Source organism: Polypterus senegalus, chromosome 8 (assembly GCF_016835505.1).
Source record: "Polypterus senegalus isolate Bchr_013 chromosome 8, ASM1683550v1, whole genome shotgun sequence".
Lineage (NCBI taxonomy): Eukaryota > Metazoa > Chordata > Cladistia > Polypteriformes > Polypteridae > Polypterus > Polypterus senegalus.
Window position 1 is genome coordinate 27,450,068 of NC_053161.1, and position 17,303 is coordinate 27,467,370.

The following is a 17,303-nucleotide window of genomic DNA, read 5'->3' on the forward strand; positions in this document are numbered from 1 at the left end:
ACAGAAAATTGCAGGCTCACTGAGCCAATGTGGCATTTCATATACTCTGTCACTGCTTTTTTGAAATTGTTCCCTCACTTGGATTCTACCTCTTGTTGTCATTGAGGTGTCTAATGAGGAGGCTGTTTGTAATGGGATACACCATTGAAATGTACACATGGATCTCATAGCACAGCACTGTTGTGAAGAACTGTGATTAAATCTTCAACAGTTTGCTTGTGTTGTGTTTATCTGTCAGTTACAGAATTCTCACGTCTGATAATTTAGTGACATTCGAATCTGAGTGGGGTGCTGACAGAGCCCATTCCTGTTCAAAGAGATACTCAAACATTTCAAAGACAGAGGTCCAGTGCATACGACAATCCTAAATAAGTTTGGGTCTGGATACATTTTGCTGTTCTTGTTTCTCTTCAAGTGCAATTGTCACTATTGTGCTGTAGTGAAAGAGGACTACCAGCCTGTTGCTTGCAGTTATAAAACAGTTTACACTGGCAGGCTGAAGTGTGTGGGTGAAGCATGGTACCAACTCAGACCTTGGTTTGCTTGAACCATGTTACTCACGTTATCATGAACACAAGTTTCCACATTCTCAGATGTCCACATTTTCCGGTTGCCTCCATAAGGTAATTGTCAATGTCCTATGATATGAGTCTTTTATCAAAGCTTTGTGTTTCCAGTTCCAGTACAGGCCTATTCTTCATTGATAAAGTGCCATGCTATTTTAACATAAGAATAAGAGGTCCATGAATCAGTGGTTATAGTCACACTTTCTGTCTTTGAAAGTCTAGTTTTAAGACAAAATGTGCTCTTTTTGTAAAGCTCATCTATTCTGGTAGCTATATTTTTTTGCAAAGGTATATTGTTTTGGGGTTCAATATAATGCAAGAGTTCCTTAAAGTCTTCACCCTCTACATAACTACGTAATAGGATGTCTTTAGAAATCATTACAGCTGCTAGGTGCATTGTTATTTCCACTCTACTAGCATCAGACATTTTCATTTAGAATTAATGTGTGAAATAGTGCTGGTTTTGTTAGTTGTAGGCTTACTTCTATCAGCATCCATAGACATTTTATGTCTAAAAAAGGTAGTGATGCACTGTGCTCCTTGTATTATGGCATCCGAGGTTTATTTGGCACAGCTTTGCACTGAACAGTGCTTTGGTCAAGCTGTTCAAAATGTCTCTATACCTCACTACTTGTTCATCTCTCCACTTATAAACCTAGCACACTCCTGACTGTGATGAAGCGCAGCACTCTGGGAAACTGGAATGTACCACCCACCCTCAAATTTCTTACCCAGTGCCAATTTAACTTCATTTTTTTATTGCCTATTGAAAATGTATCTGGAAAAGACAGAGCATGCTGTACGCAATGCACTGTTGTCAGTTATGTACTCGGTTAGCATATATTAAAAGGAATTCAAATTTCAGTGTACAATTTGTTGCAATATGTCTATGCTTTTCACCCTCGAATGCTTGGGTGCACTTTCATGTACTCAAGTGCTTGAAGACACGTTCTCATCCCTAGTATGAAGTAAACCACACCGAACCAGTGAGGATAGTCCAACATAATTTCCAAGTATCTATAATAAAGCATAATTAGGTTGAAAGTGACAAAATGTCTTTTCTTATGATCAATATGACTTTATTAAAACTCAGAAATCTTTGTGTTTGAGAGCAACTCACACCTATGGTGGACTCTATATGAAAGTTTTAAATAGCATCCATGACAGCCACCCAGAGCTAATCAACAAACCAAAGATTCCTCAGGTTTAGATGTTACAAAAAAGTCTTCCAGAGTAAAGTGTCATGTAAGAAAAGTAAGTAAAACTTGGGAGAAAACACATTTTGATTGGAAAGGACAGAGTAACAAGCAAACGTGTGAGATAAAAATATAACTCATTCTAGAACAGGGGATCCCAACCTGGGGTGCCTGCACCCTCAGGAGGTGCAACAAAGAGGAATGCTGTGTCACGATATGCCAACATTGAGCAAGATGTGTTGTCTGACTTTATTAAGGTGCAATTGGTGTCTTGCAGTGTGTCATAATGTAAAGGTCATTTATTATTTAGTGCTCCTGTTCTATTATATGAAAAGAATCAAGCTAGCATGCATAATTGTTACCTGTGAATGAGACGCAGAAGTGCGCATTCTCGCGGGTCCTTGTTGCAGGACAAGTGTTTGTAAAGGCGAATAACTTTTCATGGAATGTGAACCTTGCAATGATCTGTAGAGAAAGTGGGATCTAGTATTGATTTCTGTGCAAGCCCTGATTGTGAAATGTCACCGATTTCGAGGTTTATTGACATTTTTGCCACAAGAAGGATTGAACTGGATGCAGAACCTGCTGCTTGCTTGAATCCATCTCTCCTGCTGGCGATCCTAGCAGGAGTGCAGTAATTTTAAATGTGCGGCACATAAGTTTCTGAACTGCAGTGCAGGTGGTGGGGACAAAGCTCATTGACTATGTTTCATTTCTTAGTGGTGTGCCAGCACCCATTGCTGCATAGTGGTCTCCAATCCCCCAAATGCTTCGATCATTGATTGTGTCTCATTTGCTTGTGGTGCTCAAAGCTTCGCGGGGGATAGATTCACAAGATTTTTGAGATTTATAATGGTCAGTTGCTCAGTTTATATTTTTAAATTTTATGCACTACGTTAAAAGCTTATTTCTTTCAGTTCAGTTTATTCATCCTCTGTATTGTCGTCGTCTTCTTCTTTCGGCTGCTCCTGTTAGGGGTTGCAACAGCAGATCATCTTTTTTCATATCTTCCTGTCCTCTGTATCTTGCTCTGTTACACCCATCATCTGCATGTCCTCTCTCACCACATCCATACACCTTCCCTTAGGCCTTCCTCTTTTTCTCTTCCCTGGCAGCTCTATCCCTAGCATCATTCTCCCAATATACTCAGCATCTCTCCTCTGCACATGTCCAAACCAATGCAATCTCGCCAACCCATATAACATAGCTGGTCTCACTACCGTCCTGTAGACCTTCCCTTTCACTCTTGCTGATATCCGTCTGTCACAAATCACTCCTGACACTCTTCTCCACCCATTCCACCCTGCCTGCACTCTTTTTCACCTCTCTTCCACAATCCCCATTACTCTGTACTGTTGATCCCAAGTATTTAAACTCATCCACCTTCACCAACTCTACTCTTTGCATCCTCACTATTCCACTGACCTCCCTCTCATTTACACATATGTATTCTGTCTTGTTCCTACTGACCCTCATTTCTCTCCTCTCTAGAGCATATTTCCACCTCTCCAGTGTCTCCTCAACCTGCTCCCTACTATCACTACAGATCACAATGTCATCAGCACACATCATTGTCCACGGGAACTCCTGTGTAATCTCGTCTGTCAACCTGTCCATCACCATTTCAAATAAGAAAGGGCTCAGAACCGATCCCTAATGTAATCCTACCTCCACCTTAAATGCATCTGTCACTCTTACCGCAGACCTCACCACGGTCACACTTCCCTCGTACATAGCCTGTACAACTCTTACATACTTCTCTGCCACCACCGACTTCCTCATACAATACCACAACTCCTCATGAGGGAGCCCCTGTCATATACTTTTTCCAGGTCCACAAAGATGCAATGCAACTCCTTCTGGCCTTCTCTATACTTCTCCATCAACATCCTCAGAGCGAACATCGCATCTGTGGTGCTCTTTCTTGGCATGAAACCATACTGCTGCTCACTAATCATCACCTCGCTTCTTAACTTAGCTTCCACTACTCTTTCCCACAACTTCATGCTGTGGCTCATCAGTTTTATCCCCCTGTAGTGACTGTAGTTCTGCACATCCCTCTTATTCTTAAATATTGACACCAGTACACTTCCTCTCCACTCCTCAGGCATCCTCTCACTTTCCAAGAATTCATTAAACAACCTGGTTAAAAACTCCAGTGCCATTCCTCCTGAACACCTCTACGTTTCCACAGACATGTCATCTGGACCAACGGCCTTTCCATTTTTCATCCTCTTCATAGCTGTCCTTCCTTCCTCCTTGCTAATCCTTTGCACTTCCTGATTCAGTATCTCCACATCATCCAACCTCTTCTCTCTCTCGTTCTCTTCATTCATAAGCCTCTCAAAGTACTCTTTCCATCTGCTCAACACACTCTCCTTGCTTCTGAGTACGTTTCCATCTTTATACTTCATTACCCTAACCTGCTGCACATCTTTCCCAGCTCAGTCCCTCTGTCTTGTCTTCAGTATTGTATGTGGTTCAATTTGTGTTTCAAAAATTAGAAATGTAACTTCTTCAGCTTCAAAAGTAAAATTATATTTGTATTGGTGTAAGCATAAATCAAACGGGTGTGGGTCATAGAAAAAGATGGGAACCATTGGTCTAAAATAAAAGGTATGTCTTAAAGAAAAGTATTTTTAAATAAAAAAGTTTACCAGGCAAAAAATACTTAGATCAGGGAATTTCCATAAAACGTAGCATGATGGGTTTATCTTCACCAGCAAGCAAAAAATATGCCAGAGTGATCCAAGCCAAAAATTAAAATGTGCAGTTTATGTTCTGTGAGAATGAGCAAAAAACAACACCTGGAATAAGCAGAAACATGTAACACCTCCTTGGAGAGCAGCATTGCTTCTTTTTGTCAGGCAGATTTTTGGACTGTCTTGCACCACAGATTGTCAAGGATGCCTGATGTTTTTATATTTAACTTAAGGCTAGAAAATATTGAAAGATGCAATCAATAAATGAGTCAGTGGGGCAAAAAATGACAGAACATGAAACAAAACACTGGGGTTACAACTAAAGAGAAGGACTTAACAGGGCTGTCTTATCAGCATTGTTGGCTCCCAGGCAAAGTAGTGTGATGGGGCCCCTGTTTTGATAGCAAAACAGAAACAAACATAGGCATCAGAAACATCATAGGCCCTTATGCTCCAGTGATCCTCGGCCAGTGCCCATTGTGCCCATATGTTAAAACAGCCATGGGCATAAAAGAATTGCCACAACTCCCAAAGTGCCAGCTGCACATGCATCTGCAGTTGTCCTTAAAAAAACATTAAACAGTCCCTATAAATTAAACATATGAACTGTTTATTCCCTAATTCACATAGGTGCAGCTCCCACCCAAAAATGTATTAAAAAAATAAAATACAGTATAATTCACAATGAAAACTGGCAACAAATTAGTACTCATATTCGCACAACAAAATAAACATATGTTAGGACCTCATTTAAGTCATAAATTAACACGTCCCTGGGGAAGCAACTAACCTGTGCAAAACCTGTCTCCTCAAGGTTACCAGCACTAATGATCTTATCACCCAATAACTGAAGAATGCCACGTAAACAGGAGAATCTGCCAGCTGTAAAAGCTGTGCCCTTTCAGATTAAAAATTTATAAAACAATATAAATGAGGTACGAAAGGATACATCCACAAATTAATAAAAAAAAAAAAATACCAGGACTAGAGACAGTACCAAAGATGAAAACTGATAACACAAATCGATAGAAACAGATCTAATGGTAACAGTTATTGAGCTTCAGATTGTAAATTAAGTAGGAATATACTGTAAATCTTCTTTTTCCTATTTCATTCTCCCACAGGAGGCAGAACAAGCAGCTGTCTGTATACTGTAGACCAGAGAAGACAGAAAAAGCTATTACTGTATAAGTAAAAATGTCAGTGGCCTAGAAATTGTTAATTGCTTCCGTTACTTAATCATGTGCAAAAGGCAAGATGACGTTTAAGATGGACTGAATTCTTAAGGCAACTACAGCACCACTTTATGGGCTCTTTAAATTACAAGAGCTAAGACCTTGCTGTTTTAAGCCATTGCAGAGCTAAAATCCTCGGGTTTGGGGCAAAGAAAAAACAAAAACTTCTCATCATAAGATAAATTGGATATTTTCCAAGCTTCTTGAAGAACAACAGTCAGCATAATTGAAGAATTTCAATATTAGAGGCCATTGACAAGATACATTCCCATGGGAAGAAATGATTCTGAGGCATCTCTTAACTCTCTCTCTTAAAATATAACTGGCATTAACTTTTACCAAAACCTGATGTTGTAACTCATTCCCTGCATTCTGCATAATCACGGTTAATATGGACATTGTTTCTATGGTATTTGTTTCTCTGTGTCCATTATTTGATAATCAAAGACACAACCTTCTGCTGCTTTTCAACCTCTTTCATTAAGCAGTTTAGGTCTGCTGGATGGTCTGTCCAATATGGACAGTCTAGCTAATCAAGAGGTTCTTCATATCTTCAAAGAAAATGGACATGCTTGGTCCACCAGTGTCTTCAGCCACAGTCAACTCAGTAAGGAATACCATCTATACTGGACGGGAAACTTCCTCATGGACATTTCTCACTTAAGACCATGTCACATTCAATGACTTTTCCAGCGATTTTCAGTTATAGCCTTCATTTACATAATCTTAGTGAATAGGAGACAGTCGTTCTGGCTCCTTCAGGCAGCGCAGAATTGGCAGTCAGAAAAAAGGGTGAGCATGATTGCCCTGGAAAGTCATCGGGCAGATGCTAATTTTGACATGCCCATAGATTTTTGGTCTTTTAAATTGACATTGTTGATGAGATCAGTAACGTCTGTTGGGAAGCCTGACATACCTAGAAGGGCTGTAATGTGACAATGGCATTAGGATGAAGTTACTGGGTTCTTGTGAGTACATGCAATCATTGATTGTTCAGGTAGTGGTGTTTTAAGAGGGATGACAGAAAAAAACAAAATCTACCCTAGTGCATGTCCAGCCGTCCTCAAGGGTCACATGGTTCATTCAAGCTTTGTTTCTTTATTGCAATTCCATGCTAAAATTTTTTTTTTTTCAATTACTGGTGTACAGTATAATTATTGAAAATATTTGATCTTAATCTGATTTATTTAACAAAAAGGTCTGACATTAAGCAACTTGAATGCATCCCCAACAGTGTTCCATCTACGAACGTGTAGTAATTTATAATATAATGTATGGGTACCAGCAGCAGTGTAACTGGGTTTTTCAATGCTTTATTTGTAACTGATGGCTGATTAAATTTCTTATTGAGTTAAATCATCAATGCTGTATGCACAAAAAGTGAAATACAATAGAGTCATTCTCAAATAACAGATTTGTTTAGTTTTGTAATATTATGCAGTCCAGCTTGCTATTTAAAAAAAACTGTTGCTGCTAACATTGGAGCAATTATATTTTGCAGTTTCAATTTCTTAATTGCTTTTCGGCATTATGCTGTGCCAGGCTTTTACTGACAAAACTCTTACACAGCAGTTTTGCTAGCATCTGAAGTAGGCACAGACTGGATACATGGACTGAACAGCTTGTGTTGATTTAAAGAAATACATTATGGTGGTGTGGTGATTAGTGTTCTTGCCTCACTGCTTAAAAATCCTGGCCTTGCTTACAGTCTGTTTAGACTATGTACCTCCTGTAATGTTTTATATATTGTGAGTGCCGCAGGTGATAGATGGGCATCCCAGAGCTTGATTCCTTGTCCGGACGGGTTGCTACTATCAAGAAATAAGGAAGGACAGGCTTTTTGACTGGATGGGAACGGGAATCCTTACCCGGCCAGTATTTTTGAAGAACCAGAGGAGTCAACTACATATGGGTACTGAATCTCCCAATAAACTGGGTGCAGAATCCCTGGGATTTGGGTTCCCTTCAGATACCCACAAGGCATCCTGGGAGTTGGAGTCCTGGAGTACATGGGTGCCACCAAGAGGCAATGCAGGGAAATATGATACCAACTTAAAGGGACTCCTGTCTGTCCTGGGAAAACTTCTGGGGCTAGGACATTCGCTGTCGGAAGCTCTTCTGGGCCAAAGATAAAGGGGGTGACTTGACAGTGGAAGCAGCGTCGGAGAACAGAGGACAGGAAGGAGAAACATGGAATTGTAATTTTCTATTTCTATATTGTTATATTTTGATCCTGCTTACCTGTATGTCAAGGTAACGCTATTGCTAAAAGGGACAATATTTGAACCTGTGTCTGTGTTGGTTGTGATTGTGTTTGGGCTCAGTGAAGCCCCCTTCTAGCTAAAAAAAAAAATTATCATTCATAAAAGACTGTTGGATCACTTTTTAATCCATACAGAATAACTGTATACTCATAGTGCCCAGCTGATGTCTTAAAGACTGTTTTTCCATTCAGCTCTCTGCTTCTAAATCAAATAAATTGTAATCACTTTCTATATCCAGTTTTACAAATGTAGCTGCTGGTGAATAAGGCAGGATCAAGCACGGGTCAAACATGTGGTAAAAGAAATCTCTCAGTCCAAAAGTTTTGTTTTGAAAGAATTAGTGAAGATTCAAAGCAAACAATCCACATAAGAATAAAGAAAAAAATTTGTTCCACGCGTAGAATAAAAGGCAACAGAAATTGAAAAAATGTTTCTTCTCTAAACTTAGCTTTTCTTGTCAAACCTCAGTTGTTCCTATACCTAAAGATGCTTTACTTCGCCTTCAGTACACTCTAAACCTACAGCACTGCTTGTTCAATTGAGCATGTTAACTATCATACTATTGAGCACATAAGGTACGGTTTAAAACCATGTGCCCTACCTGCCTTACACATGGCAGGACAGGTCACTAACTGAGACTATTCTGTAGTCAGAGAGACAAAAAATAGTTAGAATATACCAATTCAATTCATCTTATGGGCGTTGCAGGAACCTCCCATAGACTATGCACTAATATATGTATAGGCAAACATTTAATAGAAGTTAATATAACTTAAATGACTAGGAAATGGCTCTTACAACTAATATGTTGGATGCTTTGATTTTATTCATTAACAACATTATTAATGCCAATAATCAGAGATATAATTAGATACAATCCCTAATTTTTTTAAAAAGAAAACAAGAGCTTCTACTGTACTGCTGGATGCCCTAATAAAAACTGTTAGTCCTTTTTTACACATACTTCTAGTAATTTGCTGAAAGGGCTCCATGCAATGTTATAATTCCACTATGGTTAATAAAATATAACTCCAATGTGGTGGAAGCACCAGGACTTTTACTGTTTTTACTTGGTAAAGGTCACCTTAAAAAGTTTTCCATTTAACTATGTTGTCTTTGAGAGTGTTACCAGAGCCATTAACTCTCAAATCATCGAGACTACTCCTCAAGACTAATCATTGACTTGAATACTTCCATTGGGACTCAGCCTCATTTTTCTCCCTTGAAATTCTGATAGACAGGGTCTTTCAACCTCTATTTTCCCTTGTGTGTTCAATCTGGTGCCAACTTGAATAACAACAGGCTGATAACATCTTTCAATTAATTGCTCATGTTATGGCTCACCATCTCATATCTGAGGGCTGCTGATAAGTTACAATGAAAAACAGAAATTAACATACATTCCACCTAGAGTACACTTATTTCATTTCAAAATCAATTACAAATTCTTCAACTCTTCTGCTCCCCAGTATCAAATTTAATCACAGTTTTGTGGTGACTACCCTTCAAGATTTAATCTGAATTATTAAAAAAAAGAAAGTTAAAATAGTATAGCAGAGATGATTACTGTTAAACAGGGAAGTGTTGCAATTCACGGGCATCCAAAAACAATAAAATCTGTTTTGCATTACCATTGAAAAAGGCATTTAGCTAGAGTTTTACCAATGTAGTGTGCATTTAAGATTCATTTTATGTGACAAGTAGTCTCAATTAGAAAGTTAACAGTGTGTGATAAATGTCATGGTATCAAGCACAAAAACAAAATATCACGAAGTGTATTAATTTTGGAAAGATATCCAGAATGGCCTCCATAAATTAATTAAAATGACAAATTTAACAAAATCCTTTAACAACTGCATGATATGAAAGCTTGAATATACGTTATTATGCTTTTTATTTGCCTTTATGTGAACAGAGAGGCACAGCCATGCAAAATTTATAGATTCTTCTTCAAAGCCGGAAATAAAAAAAACCTGGAAAGGTTTGTGATTATGTCTGAGCTCAGTGGCACCCCTACTGATTGCAATATAATTGAACAAATATATTACCTCAAGCTCAAGCTTCATCTTTCATAAGACAGTTGGATCAATTTCTAATCCATACAGAATTTCTTGGGGCGTTTGTTTTCTTTTCTCCAACACTGTCAGGGAAAGCTCTGGGCCGCTGCCATTCTATGCTGAAAAGGAGTGATCAGAAAGTGAATGAATGAATGAAAGATTTGTCAGGTTTTTTCTTTTTGATATGTGGTATAAGTATTACAGTTCTTTGCCTGAATGAAATACACCTTTTTTAATGACTCCTGTCTCATTTGTGCTGTAAAGTGAAATAATTGAAAATATATCCAATAATTGTAATAGTTTTTTGATATGTTTTTACACAACTAATTGTGCATATAAAGTTTTCAGAGGTCAGCATAAAATATTAGAACTCAATACTGGATATTTGAATTGCAAAAATAAACCAGAAAAATACAGTATAAATGTTTAAAAAATATGCCACTACATAAGCAGTAGTTCCACTCGGAGCCACATATTGTCACTTAACAACTTTTCTACTGTGTAGAACAGATGATTGACAAATTTAACACCAATGATGTCATTTCCAACTTTAGACCTCCTGAACCCACCGCTTCATCTCCCCAATCCTGAAAACTGGATCATCTGCCATCTTAAAGTTAGTCGACAACAGATGCATCTGAAGAAGATGTTACTGCACTGCATTTACAGCATGTTTTTATCAAGTTACTTGTAGTACATGGGGATCAAATTTTAGTGTTCTCAACCTTTTATACCTCTTTATACCTACCGAACCTTTTACCTCTTATGTTTATTCATTCCACTATACTGTATATATAAAATGGCCTGCAGGGGGTGTACCAGCTCACCAGACCTTACATAGATAGAGGCAGACACAAGTTCTTTCATGCACACAGGCTTTTATTCAGTTGTGGGTACTCTTCCCTTTCGTTTCCCACCTGCACAGCACAGTACAACAAACACCAACCACAGTAGAACAACGATGACAGTTTTTTCTTTTTCTTTTCTCTCTGTCTGTTTCTCCATCCACTTCCACTCCTCCTCCAGCAAGCTTTGTCACCTTTCTCACAACTCTGGCTTTTGGAGCAGTGGCCGCAGGCTTCTTTTATTCTGAACCCAGTGGCCTGTCAACGTGGTCCGGTAGCACTCCCAGGTGAAGCAGAACCTCTACAAAGTAGGGCTCCGCAGTCCCTGCAGCACCCCCTGGTGGCACCCATGGAATCCAACAAGGCTCCCATGAAGCCCTGTGGGAATCCAAGGCACTGGACAGGTATTAATAAAACTAATAATTTTTGCATAACTTAACATCCATTATAAGTCCACTTTTTACATATCTAAATATGTTCATTGGATATACAGTGCATGCAGTTTATCGAGAAGTAATTGTCATAGCCCCCCTGATCAAAGTTACTTTCACTTTTCTATTCTTGTTTTGTATTTTTTATTTATTGCTGTTATTGGTGTGGTCTCAGTTAAATATATTTCTGCAGCAAATCCTTAATGTATCTAATTTTAATTTTGAAAATTGTTATCAAAATTTTTAAATAGATGTTAAATACAACTGCTTATGTAAAAATATCAGCAATCATTTTGTTTTTAAATGTATTGTTTTACTAGAAATACAACCTTTTATTATTTACAGTCCATTAATGATTTTTGTTAACCTAAGCTCCATAACTCTCAATTGAATGTGCTTCCAGGTTTTTTATTTTTTAAAACATAGGCAAATGAAACATATGCTAGTACAGAGATGGGTACAGCTACAATAACAAAAGGAATAACTGCATTACTGTATGTCTGTCTTACTTGATCTTTTCACTTGCTCATTATTAACACTAGATCTCATATCCCAAACATTGTTTTAATGGAATACTAAATTATTGAAACTTTTCCTTGGTTACCACGTTATATGGGCAAACCTGAAAGTGGTACATTGTATAAGGTCCAGTAAGGCGTGAGCTGCCATAGGTCATCAAGCTTACAAAAATACCATAGTCATCCTGATTTTCAAGAATTTGTATCAGAGAGATTTTACCTGTATATCATTTTTTTGACGGTGGCCTTATTTTATCTTGTAGTATCTTATCTTTACTTAATCTTACTCTGTTGAGGTCACTAAACAATTTATTAATATTTTAATTCTTCTCTATGTATTTAGGAGTATCTGTTCAAATATACTGTATGTTGTATGTTCTGTGCCTTATGTGTACTGTGCAGGTTTCTCAAATTAAAAAGCACAGTACTAAAATCCACTAATTCATCTTAGACTGCACCTTAATAGGCAAATTATTGAGATATGCTTGTCTCTGCTTTCAGTCATTACTGCAGCATCCACTTTCAAAAGCCAGGTATCCAGGCTTCTTCTTCTTCGTGAGGCCATGATCTTTTTTTTTTGTCTTTTTAAACTTGGTTCTGGTGATGAGAAACTGTTCCAAATTACAGGGCGAGTCAAAATTATGTTAACATTTGAATGGCGGAAATGATTTCTTCACAAAATATATTTCATATATGCAAAATGATTTACAGGAATGTCTCGACCTGTTCGCCATCATGTTCAACACATAAAAACCAACGAGCAACAGTACCATTTAAAGCCCGGACACACATTTCATTGGGAATAGATGATACCACAGTCCATATTCTGTCCTTCAGGTCATTGATATCACGGATGTTCCTGCTATACACATGCACCTTCACCATACTCCATAACCAGAAATCACAGGTTCAGGGGAATAAGGATGCCTTGGCAATGGTCCACCACAACCTATTGACCTAGAAAGGTATGGTCGAGATAAAAATAATTTGTTTAGTGTTAACATAATTTTGACTCATCCTGTATATACTTGAACTCATAAACTTGAATATTTCATTGTGTAAAATAGGTTTTTATTTTCTCTTGATTGACTAAGAGGTACATATTCTGCCTTTCACTTAGATCACAAGTTTGCTTTCCATAGTAGTAGTGACTCCTTTTGATGACACACCATGCCTGCTACATTGGTATTGTGAACCAGAATCACCAGTTTAGAAGATACAAGCACACTTCAATTTAAGGGTAAATGTTTGGGGAATTTGATTACAACTGAGATGAAGAGAAATGACTCTTTTACAAGAAGAATCACATAAGGTGAAGGAGTCCCCTTTATTGACAAGGCCAAGTTTTCATTCCAAAAAAGGCGACAACACTAGAAGTGTTTAACAATATGAAAAATCCCAATTGGAGTTACATGATGCAAAAGAAAACAAACAAATAGATATACTGTATGAAGGACTGAGGTACCAAATGGGAAAACCTTGTTTGTCAAGAATGTTGGAAAAAACATCGAGAAAATAGTAAAATACAGGGTTGATACATTCAGCGTACCTTCCATTGGTTTTGTTGGGCTCATTTTTTTAAAGGCTGGAAAGCATGATGATTGTGCCATTAGTTGTCTTCTACCTTGGTTTTTTCCACATTCCAGGATTGAGGAGGAAAATGGGTCAGTGACTGTGCAACATCCAATTCCTTCAAAGAGCAAGTAAGAGACTTGCTTCACAGGGACAAGACTAGATCACCACTTGATTAATTATCAATGCTCTTAACCAGAAATGGATTATGACTGACACTGCACTCTTTTGAATTTGCCATTAGCATAGATAAAGCCTTCTAGATGTTACTTTGTGGTAGAAGATATATAAGGCAAGCTGGCATCTGAAATATAGCAGAAATACCCAGTGTTCAAGAGTTTTTGAGTCTAAAGAGGGATGTCAACTACAAGAACATTCAAAGACTGATTTTCTGAACTTGCTTATTCCATGCTGAACCCAGAAACTTTCAGCACAAGGCAGAAATTAACTCTGTATGGGGTATTAGTCCATCACAAGGTAAAACCCACACCAGTCAGCCTAATCTGCACAACTTAGAAATGTGAATTAAAACTGGAGTACCTGAAAAATTATTAGGTAAAGAGAGAGCATACAGATTTGACAGAGACTGTGATCTGGCTAGTATTGAGACACAATCTCTCAAGATTATGATATGGCAGTACTTACCACTGGGTCACCTGAGGCAAAATATAATTGTTAGAATTTTAAGTGTGTTTAATCTATTAAAAGAACAACTCATTATTGTGTAAACCAAAACAAAAGAATCACCATAATGTAATTGTAAAGTTAATGTATGGCAAGAACAAGACTTCAAAATACACAGTGATTACAATGAAACCTACAGACACCATGCCTCTTCAGCTTTAATACATTTATATTACAACATTAAAAAATCCTGCCACCAAGCTTTTAAGCCAGAACAAGCACTAAACATTTTTTAAGTATTTTTCATTTGGAGGTACAAGTTCTGTACATCTAGCCATTGCATGAGTGTGTTTAAATTTGGAAAGTGAATTTGCGGTTAATGAAAAACAGGTGGTAGTTTTGGAGTTCAGCACTGGAAGCATACAAGCTATCATTAAAAAACATTAGCTTTCAACAAATCTAAATTGTTTAAGTTTCTTTTTATTCTAATCCAGACATGACCATTTATGGATGTTTATTTTATGATCAACAATATCTGGCAGTCAATCAATCTTTATTTTAGCCATTAATGTGTTTTTAGTTTCTATCATCATAAAGACTTTGCAATGTTGTATTATATAATTTAAAATATGACTGGATTAAGGGAAACACATAGTCTATAATAAAAGGGTTTTTTATGCAAGGGTCATTTCTTTAAGAGTATGAGATAACATAAAGCCATTAGGCTCAAGATTAAGCTAATATTTTTATGGAAAATGTATAGGAATATTACAATGAAGAATTATCTTCATCAAGATCATTCCTTATTTTAAAGTTAGTTTTATAAACATACTAGCTTTTAGTCAATTACAATACAGTACATGCATTAGTCTATAATAGTTTTATAAGAACTATAAAAATTTCATAAAAGCAAAAAATAATAATTATAAGAGTAAGTGCAATGAGTAATATATTAAGCTAGCCCTTTTGGCCCGGGATTTTCTGTTTTTATGGGGAAAAAATATTTTGTGAAATATTCTAACTTTGGGGTGTCTAGGAAGCTCAAAAATAAAAAAAACAAAAAAAAAAAAAAACACTATTAATATACAATAGCTGCCAAATACTTCAATCTACTTGAGGTAATAAAATTGAAAGTGCAGCTACTTACTATGCAGTGCACATAGTCTGGAAGCGTCCATTTTCAGTTCCGTGTTTCACGGACTGTATGGCAGTCTCTCCGGTCTGCCCTAAAGTAGTACTCCCGGTTCCAACGGCTGCAAATATATCTCTGCTTTACAAAAACGGCTGCATGTTTATGTTCTAGTAAAAGGATGTCAGGGCCGAAAAGGCTAGAAATTTGATGTGCAATTCCAGAGAATAAATAGTCTATTTCTTTAAGATAGATTAGACAAACAAATGTAGCCTATCAAATACAAACTTGTCAAGAGTTGCATAGAGTAGGGGGGATGAAAGCAGCTCCCTTAAGGAAGTTACTGTTGTTTTGTTGTGATAAGCACTCGGGTGTCTGCTGCGGTAATCTGCTTCAAGCTACCAGAAGTAATATCATTTTCAAAGCCAAAATGAAAACATCATGATTCTACACCATTTCTTAAAGAATAACTACTTGATAGCAACTGCCACAAGTGCATTTAGATCATTTAAAGTGGGTAGCTTTTTTTGTCAAGTCCATATCTAGATTATCTTGTGTCAGCAATTTCCCAAAGATAAAGAATGGTTAGTTTCCAGGACACCACTGTGTTGAAAAAGCAGATATTGAAGTAATGAAGGACCCTAATTAAAACAAAGCCATACTATATATTTAAAGACATACTGTAAGCATGACAGTGCTTTAAAACAACCTGGAAGTTGAAGCTGCTCAAGACAGAGTTACCAATTGCTGGAAAAAGGAAAAAAAAAAAGAATGTCCATGCAAAGTTTGCAGAAAGCCCTTAAAACTGTGACCTAAGAGGCTTTAACAGTTTTTAAATATATTGTTTGTTGTTACTCTTTATTCCTTTCAAAGTTCTGAAACAAATTGTAAAAATAATAAGAGGAAACATAACAAAAATTTTGGAGTAGCCACCCTATATACTTGGCAATCGGGTAGAATTAATGAAAGGGTATTTACAGACATTAATCCAAAAATTGAACTGAGAATCAAAAATGAGCATGAGTCTGCTTTATAGGCAGATGCGCTAAAGAGGTGGGCTCAGAGGGCCCAGAAAAGGAAGTGGCATCCTTGTTAGCCCGGTTGATGTAACCGGAAGCCGAAATTACATTCCTAAGAGACAGGGTCTTCACCAGGTCTACAGAGGAGCAAAAGGATAAAGATGTAGAGTACAGTGCCAACCCCTGGTCCGGCAGAGAACCACAACTATTTAAGCCCTTAAACTGTCTCCCTTATGCAAGTGTGTGACATATGTAAATGTCTGTATTTATCAACTACTTGTATTTATTAATATACTTCACAAAAAACAAATGTACGAGGTGTGGCAGAAAAGTAATGATACTGGCAAAACTGCAACACTGCAAGCGATCTGGCAACTCTGCGCTGTTGTCCTTGATAGAGCACGTGTATCAGTACCCTCCCATAGCTCAGTGCGAGTTTCAACTCCTTTCGTTAACTACGTGATTTTTGTGACTGCTATTAGCGAAGTTGTGTTTTTAGTTGTGTGTCACACAAAATGGAACAGCGGAATTTGGAGCAACGTTGTGCCATTAGATTTTGTGTTAAGCTTGGAGAATCGGCAAGTGTGACGTTTGAAAAGTTAAAACAGGCCTATAGGGAACATTCTTTATCCCGAGCTCAAGTTTTTCAGGGAGGCCTTCAACTTCGAAAACCAATGAAAACATCGAACGTGTGAACACTCTTGTGAGATCAGACCGGCATTTAACATTAAGAATGTTGAGTGAACAATTAAATTTGAACAGATTTACCGTTCATCAAATTTTGACTGAACATTTGCACATGCAAATGGTCTGTGCCAAAATGGTGTCGAAAAACCTCACAATTGAGCAGAAGGACAATTGAAAAAACACATTCCTGTGGTTCCCCAGCCCCCTTATTCACCTGACCTCAGTCCGTGTGACTTTTTCCTTTTTCCTAAACTGAAAAATGTCCTCAAAGGACGTCATTTCAGGACTTTAGAAAACATCCAAAAGAGTGTAACGGACATGCTGAAGACCATACCGGTTGAAGACTTCCAGCGCTGCTACCAACAGTGGGAACAACATCTCCATCGGTGTGTAGCTGCCCAAGGGAACTACTTTGAAGGGGATAACATTGATGTTTGAAAAAAATAAAAACTTTGGTA

The 17,303-nt window shown here is 37.5% G+C and overlaps 1 long non-coding RNA gene across 1 annotated transcript in view; it reads right to left on the reverse strand.

Moving 5' to 3' along the window:
- Positions 1-15,434, reverse strand: part of LOC120533853 — a 73,605-nt gene extending 58,171 nt beyond the window's left edge. Inside the window, exons 1-2 of the long non-coding RNA XR_005634636.1 lie at positions 15,158-15,434; positions 10,012-10,139 (exon numbers count right to left, since the gene is read on the reverse strand). This is a non-coding gene — a long non-coding RNA (uncharacterized LOC120533853). The remainder of the gene's footprint in view (positions 1-10,011; positions 10,140-15,157) is intronic.
- Positions 15,435-17,303: the final 1,869 nt, after the last annotated feature.